A 19750-nucleotide genomic window follows, 5' to 3' on the forward strand; every position below is an offset into this window, starting at 1 on the left:
TTCTACCCTGGGGGATATCACAGTAACCTGTATAGATCTGGAGGATTAAGGCTGTGATCCTGTTTTTGTTAAGAAGGCTTGAAATAAAACCAACAGCAACTAATCTGGCTGCAAACTACCTTCCCTGGTGTGACCCGTGGTGCCTGGGTAGCCCTCACTGAAAATGCCAAGGTCAGGGCAAGCTGCAAAAGGGAAAAAAGATACTCCCAAAACTGATGGTTAACACTGAAGTTAAACTCACCAACCAGTCACAAACTTTATTTGTATTCCATCACACTAGTTATCAACAAGTTAAATAAAGAAATCATACAGCCCTCTTACTGCATTCCAGTTCTCTGGCTCCCAGTCATCACCTTGGTCCAGTGAGAAGTACAGTGAGAAGTTATTTAAAAAACTCTGCTCACTATACAAAATGTTCTTCTGAACCCTAAAGGGCCAGCCACATTGCCAGGTCAATATTAGATTAGATCTTACCCAAAATACCATGCTTCCAGCCAGTTTTAGTGTCTAAAACTATAGGTTTATTACAAAGAAAATGAAAGAACAAGAAGAGAGTTGTTAAATGGTAAAGCAATCAGATACATACAGAAACTTCAAAGTCCATATATCAGCTATTGGTGAATTGGTGACACCATGATCAGCTTCAGCAATGGAACCCAACCGACAGCAATATACAAGAAACCCACAGATCACTACACCTACCTTCATAGATCCCCAAACACCCCAAACACACCAAGAAATCTGTTATCTACAGCCAGGGACTCAGACACCAGGGAATATGCCGGAATAAGAGTCTGTTCTGATCTGGTGGATCCAATCTCCCTCTCTCCCTCTGGTTAGTGCTTCAGCTTTGTTTACATCTGGTCAAAAAAATGTAGAAACATCTTCACTCAAAAATTTCAATGAACTTTTGAATTTTTAATCAGCATCAATCACTTTATGAGATGGTTAAAACCAGTAAAAAAAAATTGAAACATTTTTACAAAAAAATGTCATCCACATTTTGAAAAACTGAATGTTTTTCACCAGCTCTAATTCTGTTATTCCTTTGGAACTCTACTGGGTGGAGGCCCTGAGCCAACCCAGGACACGCTGGAGGGATTATATCTCCCAGCTGGCCTGGGAACACTTGGTAATCCCCAAGGAGGAACTGGAACCTGTTGCAGAGGAAAGGGAGGTCTAGTCCTCCCTACTCTCCATGCTGCCACCATGACCCTCACCAGGAAAAGTGGCATAAAGGAAAAAGAAGAAGAAGGGACACAGTTTCTGCATACAGAGTCTGTAAAGATTTTAAAAAGAACGAGGAGTACTTGTGGCACCTTAGAGACTAACAAATTTATAATTCAGCAGAAGAATTGGAAATAATTTGCAAACTGGACACCATTAAATTAGGCTTGAATAAAGACTGGGAGTGGATGGGTCATTACACTAAGTAAAACAATTTCCCCTTGCTTATTTTTCCCCTACTGTTACTCACACCTTCTTGTCAACTGTTGGAAATGAGACATCCTGATTATCACTACAAAAGGTTTTTGTTTTTTTCTCCGGCTGATAATAGCTCACCTTAACTGATCGCTCTCATTATAGTGGGTATGACAATACCCATTTTTTCATGTTCTCTGTATATATATATATATATCTTCCTACTGTATTTTCCATTGCATACATCCGATGAAGTGGGTTTTAGCCCACGAAACCTTATGCTCAAATACGTTTGTTAGTCTCTAAGGTGCCACATTTCAGAGTAACAGCCGTGTTAGTCTGTATTCGCAAAAAGAAAAAGAGTACTTGTGGCACCTTAGAGACTAACCAATTTATTTGAGCATTAGCTTTCATGAGCTACAGCTCACTTCATCGGATGCATACTGTTGCATACAGCATGCATCCGATGAAATGAGCTGTAGCTCATGAAAGCTGATGCTCAAATACATTTGTTAGTCTCCAAGGTGCCACAAGTACTCCTTTTCTTTTTAAGGTGCCACAAGTACTCTTCATTCTTTTTGCTGATACAGACTAACATGGCTACCACTCTGAAACCTGCAAAGATTTTGGGAGCATTGAAGATGAAAGAGGCTAGACAGGTTACTCCTGGGGGAATTCTGTCCCACTGCATGCACGCAAATTTCATAGGCCATGCATACTTTTAATTTTTTGCAGAAAATAGCTTCTGCTGAAAAGTTCCTGCAGTTCTGCCTTTTGCCCACCAGAGGGCACTGTGCAATAGAACACAGCAGCCGCTCATGGCCAGCCCCAGCTATGACAGGGAAGAGAAAGAGCCTGTCTTCTTCACAGCACCTGTTGGGCCAGGTCAGGAGACAGGGGCTGTGGGGAGACAGACAGCATGCAGCTGGTGAGGGGTCAGACAGCGGCTCACAGGGGTGAAAGTAAAATATAGTTCTTACCGGTACGGGTCCCACTCTCCCGCCTCCGGGAATGGGGGGGAGGGGCAGCGGTGGAAGTAAGTTACATTTCTTACCCTAAAGTCCAAACACAAGCAACCCACCTCTCCTACATACTTCATGGATCCCTCCCATTGCATGACTTAGATATAGAAAATAAAGCTACTATTACTACTACCAATACTGTCTGTAATAAAACTTTACCATTGGAATAAGCCTGAAAACTCACTGTCACATTTTTCTCCTTGTCCTCTCTCCTCCTCCTCCAGCCAGGCTGCCGACGCAGCTAGGCTTTGCATTCCTCCGACCCCCGCACTCAGCAGGGGCTGCAGGGGCTCCCCTCTAGCTTGTAGCAGGGAGAAGAGGGACTGGCTCAGGGAGAAGCCTCCCCAGGTATCCTGCTGCCTGCATAAGAACAGTTTAAACTTAGCTGTTCGCTCCATGGTCTGAACCATGGGATTTGGGGCTATTTCTGGCATCCTTGTTAATTTCACTCAGGGTTCTTGCTGGGAGCGGGGGAGAGGGGGGTGTGAGACCAAGGCAGGGGCAGAATACAATAGCCATTTGGTTGCACAGCTTAAATCCAGAGCTAACAAAAGCCAGTGGAAGGGAAAAACTCACTGTCACATTGGTTTCTCTCCTCCCTCCTCCTCCAGCCAGGCTGCCAACAGGGCTAGGCTCAGTGCATCCCCGAACCCCTGCACTCAGCAGGGGCTGCCGTGACTCCCCTCTAGCTTGGAGCAGGGAGCAGGGGGACTGGCTGAGGGAGATGCCTCCCCAGGATGCCTGCTGTCTGCATAAGAACAGTTTAAATTTAGCTGTTCACTCTTCCTCTGAACCATGGAATTAGGGGCTATTTCTGGCTTCCTTATTAATTTCACTCATGGTTGTTGGGGGCAGGGGGTACCAAAGCCTGGGCAGTTCTTTTCTGCCTCCTGGATGAGGCGATCTTCAATAATATAATACACAAAAAATACAATCAAAATCAGGAACCATTTCCAAGTTCAAATCTATCCCATTCCCTCCACAGCAGAGGATCATGGTTGTAATGTCCAAACTGCTTGCAGATCCTCTTTGAATTGTTACTGTTTAAAAAAAACAAACATGGAGAACGTGGTGGGAAGATGTGTTCTGATGATCGGGGTTTATTTTGGGCAAAGCAATTTTGGTAAAACAACTAAAGATTCACAGGGAAAGCAAATAGCCCCATAGACAAAACCACAAAGGGTCTAGAGGGGAAAACTGGATATTCAGAGAAATTATTGCAATGATACTGTTATTAAGGTGCCTTATACCAGTATCACTTATTCCCCTTCCCCTTCCTGTACAAAAATAGCTATACCAGCAGAAGCACATTTAGATACTTAGAGAAAGTTTTGTCAATTTCAGCCTCCGCACTCTGCAGGACACCGACACCCACAAAACAAAAAAAGATCCTATGTTCTAAGGACATTTCAAGTGTTTAATTCAATATATAAAGAGGGTGGAATGAAAACTACTATTTCTTTCAAAGGAGGCACAATAATTTCCCTGAATATCCAGTTTTCAGACCACTGAGTGAACAGCTAAATTTAAACTGTTCTTATGCAGACAGCAGGCATCCTGGGGAGGCGTCTCCCTCAGCCAGTCCCCCTGCTCCCTGCTACAAGCTAGAGGAGAGCCACTGCAGCCCCTACTGAGGTGTGGGGGAGGTCGGGGGAATGGGGAGGCTAGCGGCGTCGGGCAGCCTGGCTGGAGGAGGAAAGAGGAGAGAAACCAATGTGACAGTGAGTTTTCCCCTTCCACTGTCTTTTCTTAGCTCTGGGGCTGTGCAGTAAAATGCCTATTGTATTCTGCCCCTGCCTTGGTCTCACCTTCCACACACCCCCATCCCCCAACAACTGTGAATGAAATTAACAAGGATGCCAGAAATAGCCCCGAATCCCAGTCTGAACCAGGGAGGGAGTCGCAAATTTAAACTGTTCTTATGCAGGCAGCAGGCTAGCTGGGGAGGCTTCTCCCTCAGCCAGTCCCCCTGCTCCCTGCTCCAAGCTAGAGGGGAGCCCCTGCTGAGTACAAGGGTTCGGGGAAGCACTGAGCCTAGCCCTGTTGGCAGCCTGGTTGGAGGAGGAGGGAGGAGAGAAACCAATGTGACAGTGAGTTTTCCCCTTCCACTGGCTTTTATTAGCTCTGGATTTAAGCTGTGCAACCAAATGGCTACTGTATTCTGCCCCTGCCTTGGTCTCACAGAACTCCCCCTCCCCCGCTCCCAGCAAGAACCCTGAGTGAAATTAACAAGGAAGCCAGAAATAGCCCCAAATTCCGCGGTTCAGATTGCGGAGTGAACAGCTAAATGTAAACTGTTTTTATGGAGGCAGCAGGCTACCTGGGGAAGCTTCTCCCTGAGCCAGTCCCTCTGCTCCCTGCTACAAGCTAGAGGGGAGCCCCTGCAGCCCCTGCTGAGTGGGAGGGTTGGGGGAACAGGGAGCCTAGCCGCGTCGGGTCGGCAGCCTGGCTGGAGGAGGAGAGGGAGAGAAACAACAAACAAATGTGACAGTGAGTTTTCTCTTTCCAAGCTTTTATTAGCTTTGAGTTTGAACTTTTTGTTCTGCAGCCAAAAGAGGTGAAAGTGAGCCAGTACTGAATACTCCACTTATTTGCCAGTACACTACTGCATCTTTTTTTACTGGTACTCCATACTGGACCTTACCAGCTTACTTTCCCCTCTGGGGGCTCATAAGGTCTAGTGGGGGAGGACAGACTGGGGCAAGGGCTGAATGGGAGTGGAGGCGCAGGGCCACATGGGCAGAGGGGGAGGGGGTGCAGAGCTATAGGGGGAAGGGGGATGGCTGAATGGGAGCACAGAGACACATGGGGACACGAGAAGGGGGTGCAGGGCCACATGGGGATGGGGGAGTGGGTGTCTGAGTGGGAGTGGAGGGACACATGTGGACAGGGGATGCAAGGACACATGGGGGTGTAGGCACACATGGGGACAGGAGCAGATGTGCCTGACTGAATCAGAGAGGCTAGGGGTCAGCCAGGGTCTGCATGGGGGATGCTCCCTAACAATCACTCCCTGCCCCCCAAAAAAACATGTTCCATACTTTTTCCACCCATACCCAACAACACTTCAGTTCATACCCAGGCTCCTTCCCAGCAATTATTTCCCTCTTCCTCAGCTCCTCCATTACACTGGCTCCCCCAAACCTTTGCACTGCTTCTGAGGGGTGTGGGAAATATGGTTCTGTATTGTAGTTTAGATTAATTTTTACTCAGAGTTCTGTATTAATATGCCTAGTAAGGAATCTATTTGTCAAAAAAACATTTCCTGAATCTTTTTTGTTGTTTGTATTGTTACAGATATACTTGCTGACAGGTATTTTGAAATAAACTACCAAAATAATTGAAACTAGTGTGATTATATTGAATTATTTTCACAAATAAAATATGCAGAATTTTTCAGAATTTTAAAATATTGTGTGCAGAATTTTTAACTTTTTGTGCAGATTTTTTATTTTTTTTATGTAGAATTCCCCCGGGAGAAACATTATATAAATGAGTTTTCCCTGCTTTCATTTCCTCCCAACTTTACTCTGTCCCTCAGAGAGCGAGGCTGGGTATGCTGCCCATGGGCTGGAAGCCCTTTCAAACCATCTGCTACTACTTCTCTAGTGATAAAATGACCTGGGCTGACAGTGAGAAGAACTGCACCGAGATGGGCTCCCATCTGGTTGTGATCTATACAGAAGCTGAGTAGATAACTCACCATGGGTCAGATTTCACTGGTAATTCAGTGTCTGGATCTGGAGGACCCATCCACTCTTGATCCTAGGGGTAGGAGGTGAATTCAGCATCCATGTCAATTAAATACTGGACTTCTATAAATCATCTCCCTTCCCAACACCCTCCACCCAACCCACTCATCCTTACTGTTTCACCCTACAAAAGACTCCTGCCTCCTACAGTCTGGTCAGTCATTATATTTGGTTGAGATTTTGTTGTTGTTTAAATACAGGACTTCATTTTCAACTATACCCAGAGAACTAATGCAGCATTTAAAAAGAATTATTACTATGTTAGTCTGACCGATCAGAAGGAGGAAGACCAGTGGTGCTGGGTAGATCTGACTCAATATAACAAGACTTCTGTGTGAATATTGCCTGGATTGGAGACCATATTTCTCCACACAGTGACACAGATTGATACAAGGTGTGTCTGTGTGAAGGAAAGAGAGAGCTAGTGATAACACTTGCCCCCGTTAAAGCTAAAGCTAAATGTTGCTAGTGCAGTAAAGAGCAGTGATCACAGAATCATAAAAGTATAGAACTGGAAGGGAACTTGGGAAGTCAGCAAATCCAGCCCCCTAGTCTGAATCAGGACCAAATAAATTTAGACCAGGTAGGCCAAGAGGGAGGGAGTGCAGAGTTACAGGGGGAAGGGGGACGACTGTTTGTCCAACCTGTTTTTGAAAACCTTCAGTGATAGGGATTCCACAATCTCCATTGGAAGCCTGTTCCATAGCACAACTACCCTTATACTTAGAAAGTTTTCCTAATATCTAACCTAAATCTCCCTTGTTGCAGATTAAGCCCATTACTTCTTGTCCTGTCCTCAGTGGACATGGAGAACAATTGATCTCTGTCCTCTTTATAACAGCCCTTAACATATATGAAGACTGTTAATAGGTCCCCTCTGAGAGAGAAAATTCTTGATCTAAGAACGAAGGGAGAGCCCAGCTGCAATATTGTGCATCTTATTTTACTGTAAAAAGAAAAGGAGTACTTGTGGCACCTTAGAGACTAACCAATTTATTTGAGCATGAGCTTTCGTGAGCTACAGCTCACTTCATCAGATGTTTACCGTGGAAACTGCAGCAGACTTTATATACACACAGAAATCATGAAACAATACCTCCTCCCACCCCACTGTCCTGCTGGTAATAGCTTATCTAAAGTGATCAACAGGTGGGCCATTTCCAGCACAAATCCAGGTTTTCTCACCCTCCACCCCCCCCCACAAATTTACTCTCCTGTTGGTGCTAGCCCATCCAAAGTGACAACTCTTTACATAATCAAGTCGGGCTATTTCCTGCATAGATCAAGGTTTTCTCACATCCCCCCCACCCCCATACACACACAAACTCACTCTCCTGCTGGTAATAGCTCATCTAAACTGACCATTCTCCAGGTTTAAATCCAAGTTAAACCAGAACATCTGGGGGGGGGGGGTAGGAAAAAACAAGAGGAAACAGGCTACCTTGCATAATGACTTAGCCACTCCCAGTCTCTATTTAAGCCTAAATTAATAGTATCCAATTTGCAAATGAATTCCAATTCAGCAGTTTCTCGCTGGAGTCTGGATTTGAAGTTTTTTTGTTTTAAGATAGCGACCTTCATGTCTGTGATTGCGTGACCAGAGAGATTGAAGTGTTCTCCGACTGGTTTATGAATGTTATAATTCTTGACATCTGATTTGTGTCCATTTATTCTTTTACGTAGAGACTGTCCAGTTTGACCAATGTACATGGCAGAGGGGCATTGCTGGCACATGATGGCATAGATCACATCAAATCCGCACAGACACACCCCTGGAACCCCGACCTGGGATATTCTATCTACTACCCAAGATCCATAAACCTGGAAATCCTGGGCGCCCCATCATCTCAGGCATTGGCACCCTGACAGCAGGATTGTCTGGCTATGTAGACTCCCTCCTCAGGCCCTACGCTACCAGCACTCCCAGCTACCTTCGAGACACCACTGACTTCCTGAGGAAACTTCAATCCATCGGTGATCTTCCTGATAACACCATCCTGGCTACTATGGATGTAGAAGCCCTCTACACCAACATTCCACACAAAGATGGACTACAAGCCGTCAAGAACACTATCCCCGATAATGTCACGGCTAACCTGGTGGCTGAACTTTGTGACTTTGTCCTTACCCATAACTATTTCACATTTGGGGACAATGTATACCTTCAGATCAGCGGCACTGCTATGGGTACCCGCATGGCCCCACAGTATGCCAACATTTTTATGGCTGATTTAGAACAACGCTTCCTCAGCTCTCGTCCCCTAAAGCCCCTACTCTACTTGCGCTATATTGATGACATCTTCATCATCTGGACCCATGGAAAAGAAGCCCTTGAGGAATTCCACCATGATTTCAACAATTTCCATCCCACCACCAACCTCAGCCTGGTCCAGTCCACACAAGAGATCCACTTCCTGGACACTACAGTGCTAATAAACAATGGCCACATAAACACCACCCTATACCGTAAACCTACTGACCGCTATTCCTACCTGCATGCCTCCAGCTTTCACCCTGACCACACCACACGATCCATCGTCTACAGCCAAGCTCTGCGATACAACCGCATTTGCTCCAACCCCTCAGACAGAGACAAACACCTACAAGATCTCTGTCAAGCTTTCTTACAACTACAATACCCACCTGCAGAAGTAAAGAAACAGATTGATAGAGCCAGAAGAGTTCCCAGAAGTTACCTACTACAGGACAGGCCTAACAAAAAAAATAACAGAACGCCACTAGCCGTCACCTTCAGCCCCCAACTAAAACCCCTCCAACGCATTATTAAGGATCTACAACCTATCCTAAAGGATGACCCAACACTCTCACAAGTCTTGGGAGACAGGCCAGTCCTTGCCTACAGACAGCCCCGCAACCTGAAGCAAATACTCACCAACAACCACATACCACACAACAGAACCACTAACCCAGGAACTTATCCTTGCAACAAAGCCCGTTGCCAATTGTGCCCACATATCTATTCAGGGGACACCATCACAGGGCCTAATAACATCAGCCACACTATCAGAGGCTCGTTCACCTGCACATCCACCAATGTGATCTATGCCATCATGTGCCAGCAATGCCCCTCTGCCATGTACATTGGTCAAACTGGACAGTCTCTACGTAAAAGAATAAATGGACACAAATCAGATGTCAAGAATTATAACATTCATAAACCAGTCGGAGAACACTTCAATCTCTCTGGTCACGCAATCACAGACATGAAGGTCGCTATCTTAAAACAAAAAAACTTCAAATCCAGACTCCAGCGAGAAACTGCTGAATTGGAATTCATTTGCAAATTGGATACTATTAATTTAGGCTTAAATAGAGACTGGGAGTGGCTAAGTCATTATGCAAGGTAGCCTGTTTCCTCTTGTTTTTTCCTACCCCCCCCCCCAGATGTTCTGGTTTAACTTGGATTTAAACCTGGAGAATGGTCAGTTTAGATGAGCTATTACCAGCAGGAGAGTGAGTTTGTGTGTGTATGGGGGTGGGGGGGATGTGAGAAAACCTTGATCTATGCAGGAAATAGCCCGACTTGATTATGTAAAGAGTTGTCACTTTGGATGGGCTAGCACCAACAGGAGAGTAAATTTGTGGGGGGGGGTGGAGGGTGAGAAAACCTGGATTTGTGCTGGAAATGGCCCACCTGTTGATCACTTTAGATAAGCTATTACCAGCAGGACAGTGGGGTGGGAGGAGGTATTGTTTCATGATTTCTGTGTGTATATAAAGTCTGCTGCAGTTTCCACGGTAAACATCTGATGAAGTGAGCTGTAGCTCACGAAAGCTCATGCTCAAATAAATTGGTTAGTCTCTAAGGTGCCACAAGTACTCCTTTTCTTTTTGCGAATACAGACTAACACGGCTGTTCCTCTGAAACCTGTTATTTTACTGTGTAATTATGAACATGTACTAGTGTTTTAAGATTTGAAGAGTGTAAGTGGTGACTAATAAAAGACATATTTAATGAGACACCAGAGATATCTATCAAACCCCTATCTATGCAGCAATATAAAATAAATACTAGTACTTCTTTTGCCATTCTTAACACGCAATGTTTGATGCTTTCTAAGACTATGGAACACAGACTTTTGCTCTCCCTCATAATGTCTGTTTTCCCCTGTAGAAAATAAGAAATGCCCCCCAAAGAAGCTTTCAGGAGCTCCGTATAGGAAGCGAAAAGCTAAAGGACTGCAGTTAACATTCTAAGGCTGTCACCTACTGTAACACTATTTAACACTGATCCACCCAATGTTGGTGCACAGTTCAATTTCTTGATGTTAGTACATTTCAGTTACTCTTAAAATTAAAAAGTTTCTATAAGCTTAGAGGAAATTATTTGTTTTATTTGCTTACATATGACATGGATAAATATAGATTTATGGATCCTAGCATGCAAATGTATCATCTTATATGACAGGGATAAATCATGCATGCAAATCATGCATCAAAGTCGTGAAACGGGCTACAAATGCAATAAAAAATAAGGTATTCACAAGTTTAACAAATGGAGAGGGGGTGCTGAAGATGCTCCTAGGTTAGGAATCCATTTGGTCTACAGTGGCCCTGGCGCCAGGTGCCCCTGAAAATGACCAAAATCTTATATTGGGGTCTGTACTAGCATCCTGGTGAGTTTTATAAACAAACATATTTTGTTCCATGTTTTGTAGCTCCCCACAGACTGAGGCATCCTGATGGAGCCATTGACCAGCTTGGCCAGTGCCATTGACAGCAGGCTCGCTGAGTACATGCGCACTTCAGGTATGATCCTCACCAGATTGGCCATATGTTACCACTGTATCTTGCCACCCTCTATGCCATGAACCAAAACTCCCCTGCATGTACAGTCACATCACGTGGAGCCCCTGACTTCAGGGATCATTGTGAATGATGAGCTCATTGCACTCCACAGCACATTACTGCATGGGCTGCAGAGGCACCAACCTCCTGAGTTCCCAAGGGGGTGCTTGACTGCCATTCCGCTCCCACCCTACCTCTTCCCACCCCATTCTGCCCCCTCCACTGCCTCTTCCTGCCCCTGCTCCTCCTCTTCTTCCCGCCACCCCATGCCTCCTGCACGTCACTGAACAGCTGATCACGGCGGGCAGAAGGTGCTGGGAGGGAGGGGGAAAAGCTGATCAGCAGGGCCCACTGGCTGCTGGGCGGCGCTGGGGGGAGGGGGAGATGGAGCTGATCCACGGGGCTGCCAGTGGTGCTGAGCACCCACTATTTTTTTCCATATGTGCTCCAACCCCAGAGCACCCACGGAGTTGGCGTCTATGACAGGCCGGATACTGGACTAGAGAGACCAAAGTTCTGATCTGATGTGTTAGGGAAGTGGGATATGGTACTAAACTGAAATAGACTGCTTCAATACAACAGTTCAGACATCTTTCTCTCCCCAGATTGCATTCCTTTGACTCCGCTCATACACTCTTGGTTTCTCCAGCTACCTGGAACTGGGACAATAAGATGTAGCAAAGCTATGCTCAGCTCCCTGAAGAGCCTGAGAACCTGCACCAGTATCTCAAGGAAGAGACCAGATGGGATAGGTCAGACCTACTGAAAAATAGACGTCAGCCACATAGTACATGTGCCACCTCCATGACTCCCATTGCTCTGGGGCCTGGGTTCCAATGCAGACACTCATCCCAACTGGGGTAGACATCACTTTGGGAGGGAATGTTCTTAGGTGGAAGGTGACCAAGTCTGGTCTGACAAGCTAACCAGGTCAGGCCTTGTCGTAACTGGGTGGGAGATATCCCAGTACACCCAAGTGGGGCAGGAAGAGTTGCAGGTGGTTCAGTATGTGGTGCTGTATCTCACCCTGGGGGCAGTTGTATTTTCATGGTGGGCAAAATGATTCCTGTGGAAAACATCAGTAAGGAGCTGGGTGCTATTTCAAAATTAAAGAGACGAAAGATTGTCTAGACTCATTAGACAGTCATGTTCTCCCTGGTTTCCCCTCCCACCACCACAGGGTGAGTCTGGACACGTTGTCTGATAGGCTGGAAATGCTTGCAGTCCAGCTACTACTACTTCCCTAATGATACTAAGACCTGGGATAACAGCAAGAAGAACTGCACAGAGATGGGCTCCCGTCTAGTAGTGATCAATACCAAGATGGAACAGGTAAGCTGCAGCATCGAAGGCATCCCCGGGAATTCAGTGCCCAGTCCCAGAGGGAATCCACCTGCCCCACATATCTGCTCTCTTCAGTGAGAGAGGGGAATTAATTCTTCACATTCCTTCAATATTGGACTTTCTTGACCCTTCTCTCCCCCACAAGGACCCCCACCTCACATACACACTCTACTCAGACTCTTGCCTTCTCAGGTCTCTTCTGTGAATAAATCTGATTGAGATTGGGGGCAGGCAGTTATCCAGGATTTCATTTCACAGTGAGTAAGAAACATCTCACTGGGTACACTGAACAACTACTATATCAGTCTCATGGATCAGGCTGTGGAAGACCAGTGGCACTATGTACACAAGAATCCATGTAATACAACTGTACTGTGAGTACCTCCTAGAAAAGAAACTATTTACCATCCCCCACTTAGCCTCAAGGATGAATTCAGTCTGTGTAATGTATATGTGGGATGGGAAGTAGGGAAAGGATCAGAACAAGGAGTGTGTGACCTCTGCCCCCTACTGGAGCTAATGGGAGGGCACACAATTCCAGTCCTCGTCAGAATTCCAGCAGATTACATTACAATACTTCAGCTGGTCTCCTATAACTTCTACTGGGGAACCAACAGCCATGCTGCTCTGGTTCTCAGCCTGGCCCCACCCTCCTGCCTGGAGCCCTCTCCTGCAGCCCAAGCCCCTCATCCCCGGCCCCACCTCAGAGCCCACACCCCCAGCTGGAGCTCTTACCCCCTCCTGCACCCCAACCCCCTGACCCAGCATGGTGAAAATGAGCAAGTGAGTGAGGGTGTGGGAAAGTGAGTGACGAAGGGGGGAGGAATGGAGTGAGCACGGAGTAGGGCTTCAGGGAAGGGGTGGGGTCTCAGGGAAGGGCAGGGAGTGGGGCAAGTGTGTTTGGTTTTCTGCAGTTAGAAAGTTGGCAACCCTAGATGTGCCTGTTGTCCTCATGAACATCTGTCCAAATTTGACCAAGTTAAAAGCCTTTGAAAAATTGCAGTTCACATATGGTCAGTAGAAATATCCTAGAGTTTAACAGCTAAAATCTCCAGAGATTCCATCCTTTCTGAGCATGCACCATCCCCTCACAGCTCCTGCATGATGGGACTGCACATGTGCCATCCCCATAGAGCAGTGGTTCCCAAACTTTAACAACCTGTGAACCCCTTTCACTAAAATGTCAAGGCTCGTGAACCCCCTCCTAAAAATGAATATTTCCAGGGATTTTCTCCTTTACCTGAGTATAAATTATAAAAGCAGTGATCTTGGAAATATAAAATTTGTTTTTATGACATGCTTATTACACACTATTTATTATTAATTATTATTTACCATTACAGTATTTTTATTACATTAGGAAAATGGCAACACTCTTCCAAGCTCTCACTTTTGTAGCTTGTATCACTTTGAATAAGCCTGTTATAAGACAAGTCTCCTATATTTCATCAGATGTGAACCAGCATGAAGGTATTTAAGAAGCCAACTCAAAGAGTTCCTCCTACACAAGCATTCAGGTCTTGAGCAGTCCAGGCAAACAACACACGTTACAACAAAGCTTAAAACTTGTTCTTCAGAATAATTTTAAAAACAAAACTAGCTGCCTATTTAATTTTAAAAACAGCAAAAAATATCATAGAATCATAGAATATCAGGGTTGGAAGGGACCTCAGGAGGTCATCTAGTCCAACCCCCTGCTCAAAGCAGGACCAATCCCCACCTCCCTTTCCATTTCTTATAAGGAGTCTTGAAATTTAAATCTCCTCAGTGTGATAGATATGCTTGCTTTGATCTGCTTAGCTCTTGGAAGTCTAGGGGCTCCAGGCTGCTGGCTCCAGGCTGCCCGGGGTCCCTAGGGACAGCTCTGCCATTAGGGAATTTTTTTCTGAGAATCCCCTGTAACATGTCACAAACCCCCAAGGGTTCATGAACTCCAGTTTGGGAACCACTGCCAGAGAGCAACTGAGCATGCACCTTCCAGCCCAGGGCTACAGGACATAAATGGATTTTCTTTGTAATGGCTGCTCCCGGTTGGGAAGGGGCCAGGCACCAGAACTAAGAGCTGGGAGCCTGTCTTTCCTGTGCTCTCAACGACCCTCCTGTTGACACTCAGCCAGCAAAGAGGAGGAAGCTGTCTAATTCAAAAGCAGAGGGGATAAGAGTTGGATCTAGCACAGTGAGGGGGAAGGTGGAAGGAGTAGACTGGGAAAAGTGAGTACCGTCCATCCTGTGCACTGAATGAGGTAGAAGTCCTGTGGAAAAAAATTGTATTTGAGAATATAATTTAAAACGGTCTCATAATTCATACACACAAGGGGGCTGAATTAAAATTGCACGGGCAACCTTAATTCTGGCATTTCTTACGTTTTGAGTGCTTTATGTTGCAATCTTAAAAATGTTCTTTTAATGTATTTTTTTGTGTGTAATATAGAAACAGATTAGAGGCCCTGGAGAAACTTCCCATTGCTAAACACCTATTGCAGTTTTGTAATAAAAAGAATAATGTAACCCGTGGGAAACAATGATTTTACTTTATTGCATAACTTTAAATGTTGTAAAGAACAGTATGTAACATAAACAATCAAGTGTAGTTTTGAAAAGAGGAATCTACCTTCATAGTTAAGTACAGAAGTGCAAACATGGTACTAGGTACAAGCAATTACGTACAAAACCAACAACATGGAACCATATAAATGAGTTGCTTTATACTTTTCAATGTTCTCAGGATCAGCAAGCTCTGAGGGAATGCTGATGCCAGTGCAGGATCTCCAGACTTCAATTAATAATATTAAGATTCTATTTATCTTAAACAGTAACAAACAAGCATTTAGAAATGTGACAAACTCTATAGCCCCCTCCTATTGTCAGTTTACCATGAATTACAGCTGCACCAAATGTGGCTACACGGTTAGGATTTACTAAGCACACATCTTTGTGCAGACACTCCCAGGCTGCACATACTCTGGGTTGTGGTCTACAGCATCTCTGCTCAGTGTCACCACTGGCTCCATTTCTAATAGCGTCCAATAGTGTCAAGACTGCCTCTGCCTCCGCTTTTTATAGCTTGCTAAATAATAATGTACCATGTCCCCCAGTCTACCAGGGAAACTATGGACCTGATTTTGTACCTTGTGTAACCACTTAACCCTGTGCTGAGTGTAAAACCCAGCCAAGTCAGAATGGTAACATTTTACACCCACTCTAAACAGATGTACATGATGACACGAGGTACACGGCAGTGGAGAATCAGGCCATATAATCCTTTTTTGTCCATGTGAAGGGCATTAGTAGCAGATCATTACACAGGGATTCCCTGGGTATTGCTGCACAATGTCTTTTACTACAAAGTTATTCAGTGGCACATGGTCTAGCTCTGCCATTGTTGTTACTTTGTTTTCTCAACTTGAGACTGTACAGTGTGCTTTGGAGAGTGCCTGTCAGTAGAGCCCTGCATGGACAAAAATCTATATCCATGGATGCGGATATCCATGGATATAAATTGGTATCCGTGGAACTGCAGGGCTCTTCCAGGAACCGCAGCAGCGAACGGAGCAAAACGTGTGGCCGCCATTCCCAGGAACCAGCGTCCCGCACCGACAGCTCCTCCAGCACGACTGTACTGCCTCCATCCCCACCCACTGGGGCGGGCAGCTGTCCCTGGTCACACTTGTGTGTTCAAGCGGCGCGCATGCCCCCAGACAGGAAACGCAGACAGCTGCATGGAAGGGACAGGGGCAGGGCTGGGGGTGTATCCCTCTACCCATGGCCAGGGACCCCGGTCAATTTGCAGCAGCTGGAACTGTAGCCCCGCCCTCTGCTCCTCCTCTCTCCCCCTCCCCGCTCCTCCTCTTCCCCCTGAGGCCCAAAGTCCAGCCCAGCGGGAAGCCTGTGGAAGAGTGGTGAGCAATTCCCACCACCCCCAGGCACAGCTGGCTGAGCACTGCAAGCCGAAGCCCCACGCTGAGCTGGCCTGGGAGCCCCCCAGGAGCCCTGGGAGCCCCCCAGGCAGACCAAGGATTCCCCCCACCTGGTGCAACATGGCACTTGATTGAAGTCCCCGCTCGCTGCCCCATGCAGCGCTGGACTGAGGGCCACCGTATGGCACTGGACCAAGGCCCCCAAGGGCCTCCTCCCGTGCAGCGTGGAGCTACTATGAGCCTCTTCTCCCTTTCTCCTTCCCCCACACAGCATGGAGCTCACCCAAGCCCCTTTCCCCCCACGCAGAGCCGGCCCTCCTCCCTTCCTCCGCCATGCAGGGTTGGCCTGAGCCCCACTGCTCAGACCCCTCCCAAACCCCATCACTCACTGCCTCGAGCCCCACCTCTCACACACCCACAAGCTCCTGTGTGGCAAAACTGGGCATTTGTACCATTTGCTCTTGCCAGTTGGTGATCAGTTGACAAAAGCAGACGGGAGAAATGCCCCATTTTGCCAAAAATGTCAGGGTGTCTGGGGCCAAAAGGGGATGTATAGTCACTGTAGGCCTGGGGTCTCCAAATTTTTTACAGTTAGGCCCCCCTTACCTGCTCCATGCCCTCCCCCCACACAGCCAGGGCCAGGAGAGGGGCTGGGGCCTGCAGTCGGGGGCTGTGAGTGGGGGTGCAGCTGGGAACAGAGCCACAGCTGGATCTGGGGGCAGGGCTGGGGTGGGGCCTGAGCGGAGGCCCTGGGGCATGTTCCACAGTTTGGGGACCACTGTTCTAGGCTGTGGTAAGAGCTGCCCAGGGAGCCCATGCAGCTGTGGGGAGCCCCGGACCCTGCACTTGCCTTGGGCAGGAGGCCAGGGGGCCTGAGAGCAGCCCCCAGCCCATGTCCCTGTCCCCCAGGGTGTACCACCCAGGGCAGGTGGAGGGTCCAGGGCTCCCCACAGTGACCCTCCTGCTGTGGATTCTCCCTGGGGAGCTCTTACCATGGCCCGGCTTCTGGCCAGGCCAGGGAGCGGGGCCTTTGGGGGGGGGGGGATGAAGGGGAGGAGCAGGGGGCGTGGCCCCATGGCAGGGGTGTGTGTGGGAAGCCCAAACATTCTTTGTGCCCAGGGCCCTAATATATCTTAATCCACCACTGCTGCTCATTAGCATTGCTGAATGCATATTTGTTACTATCAGGAAGACTGGGTGTGGGAGGGGGAAGACCATGTATTTAGAGTCTGGATCGCATGCAGTGGCCACAATAGCCCCTCATATTCTGCTGAGTACCTGAGGACTTTCTGGCCTCTTCTTGGAAGGCATGTCTTGTATAGAATTAGATACCTGACAACGGCCCCAGTTTATGGACTTCACACAATCCCATTACCTCACTAGTGGCCTGTACTTCATGTGAACACTGCAGTGTTTCAGGGTATGTCTACACTACAAAATTAGGTAGAATTTATAGAAGTAGTTTTTTTAGAAATCGTTTTTATATAGTCGATTGTGTGTCCCCCCACACAAAATGCTCTAAGTGCATTAAGTGCATTAACTCGGCGGAGTGCTTCCACAGTACCGAGGCTAGCGTCGACTTCCAGAGTGTTGCACTGTGGGTAGCTATCCCACAGTTCCCGCAGTCTCCGCTGCCCATTGGAATTCTGGGTTGAGATCCCAATGCCTGATGGGGCAAAAAACATTGTCGCGGGTGGTTCTGGGTACATATCGTCAGGCCCCCATTCCCTCCCTCCCTCCCTCTGTGAAAGCAACGGCAGACAATCGTTTTGCGCCTTTTTTCCTGAGTTACCTGTGCAGACGCCATACCACGGCAAGCATGGAGCCCGCTCAGCTCACTGTCACCGTATGTCTCCTGGGTGCTGGCAGAAGTGGTACTGCATTGCTACACAGCAGCAGCAACCCATTGCCTTGTGGCAGGAGACGGTACTATAGGCCTGAAAGCCATCCTCATCATGTCTGAGGTGCTCCTGGCCGCCACAGTAAGGTTGGTCAGGAGCGCCTGGGCAGATATGGGTGCAGGGACTAAATTAGGAATGACTTGACCAGGTCATTCTCTTTAATCCTGCAGGCAGTCCTATTGTACCATCTTATGGTGAGCAGGCAGGAGATGTGGATGGCTAGCAGTCCTATTGCACCGTCTTCTGCCGGGCAGCCAGGAGATGTGCATGGCTTGCAGCCCTACTGCACCGTCTGCTGCCAGCCAAAGATGTAAAAGATAGATGGAGTGGATCAAAACAAGAAATAGACCAGATTTGTTTTGTATACATTTGCTCCTCCCTCCCTCCATGAAATACAAGGGGGAGGGATAGCTTAGTGGGTGTGAGCATTGGCCTGCTAAGCCCAGGGTTTTGAGTTCAATCCTTGAGGGGGCCATTCTGTGTGACAGTTGTTTTTGTTTCTCCTTGATGTAAAGTCACCCCCTTTGTTGATTTTAATTCCCTGTAAGCCAAACCTGTAAGCCATGTCGTCAGTCGCCCCGCCCTCCATCAGAGCAATGGCAGACAATCGTTACATGCCTTTTTTCTGTGCAGACGCCATACCATGGCAAGCATGGAGCCCACTCAGATCACTTTGGCAATTAGGAGCACATTAAACACCACACGCATTATCCAGCAGTATATGCAGAACCAGAACCTGGCAAAGCGAAACCGGATGAGTAGGTGACATCAGCGCGGTGACAAGAGTGATGAGGACATGGACACAGACTTCTCTCAAAGCACGGGCCCTGGCAATGTGGGCATCATGGTGCTAATGGGGCAGGTTCATGCCATGGAACGTAGATTCTGGGCCCGGGAAACAAGCACAGACTGGTGGGACCGCACAGTGTTGCGGGTCTGGGACGATTCCCAGTGGCTGCGAAACTTTCACATGCATAAGGGCACTTTCATGGAACTTTGTGACTTGCTTTCCCCTGCCCTGAAGTGCATGAATACTGAGATGAGAGCAGCCCCCACAGTTGAGAAACGAGTGGCAATACCTCTGTGGAAGTTTACAATGCCAGACAGCTACTGATCAGTTGGGAATCAATTTGGAGTGGGCAAATCTACTGTTGGGGCTGCTGTGATGCAAGTAGCCAACGCAATCAAAGATCTGCTGATATCAAGGGTAGTGACCTGGGAAATGTTCAGGTCATAGTGGATGGCTTTGTTGCAATGGGATTCCCTAACTGTGGTGGGGCCATAGATGGAACCCATATCCCTATCTTGGCACCGGAGCACAAAGCCGGCGAGTACATAAACTGCAAAGGGTACTTTTCAATAGTGCTGCAAGCACTGGTGGATCACAAGGGATGTTTCACCAACATCAACGTGGGATGGCCAGGAAAGGTACATGATGCTCGCATCTTCAGGAACTCTGTTCTGGTCTGTTTCAAAAGCTGCAGGAAGGGACTTTATTCCCAGACCAGAAAATAACCATTGGGGATGTTGAAATGCCTATAGTTTTCATTAGGGACCCAGTCTACCCCTTAATGCCATGGCTC

Source organism: Lepidochelys kempii, chromosome 1, assembly GCF_965140285.1.
Source record: "Lepidochelys kempii isolate rLepKem1 chromosome 1, rLepKem1.hap1, whole genome shotgun sequence".
NCBI lineage: Eukaryota > Metazoa > Chordata > Testudines > Cheloniidae > Lepidochelys > Lepidochelys kempii.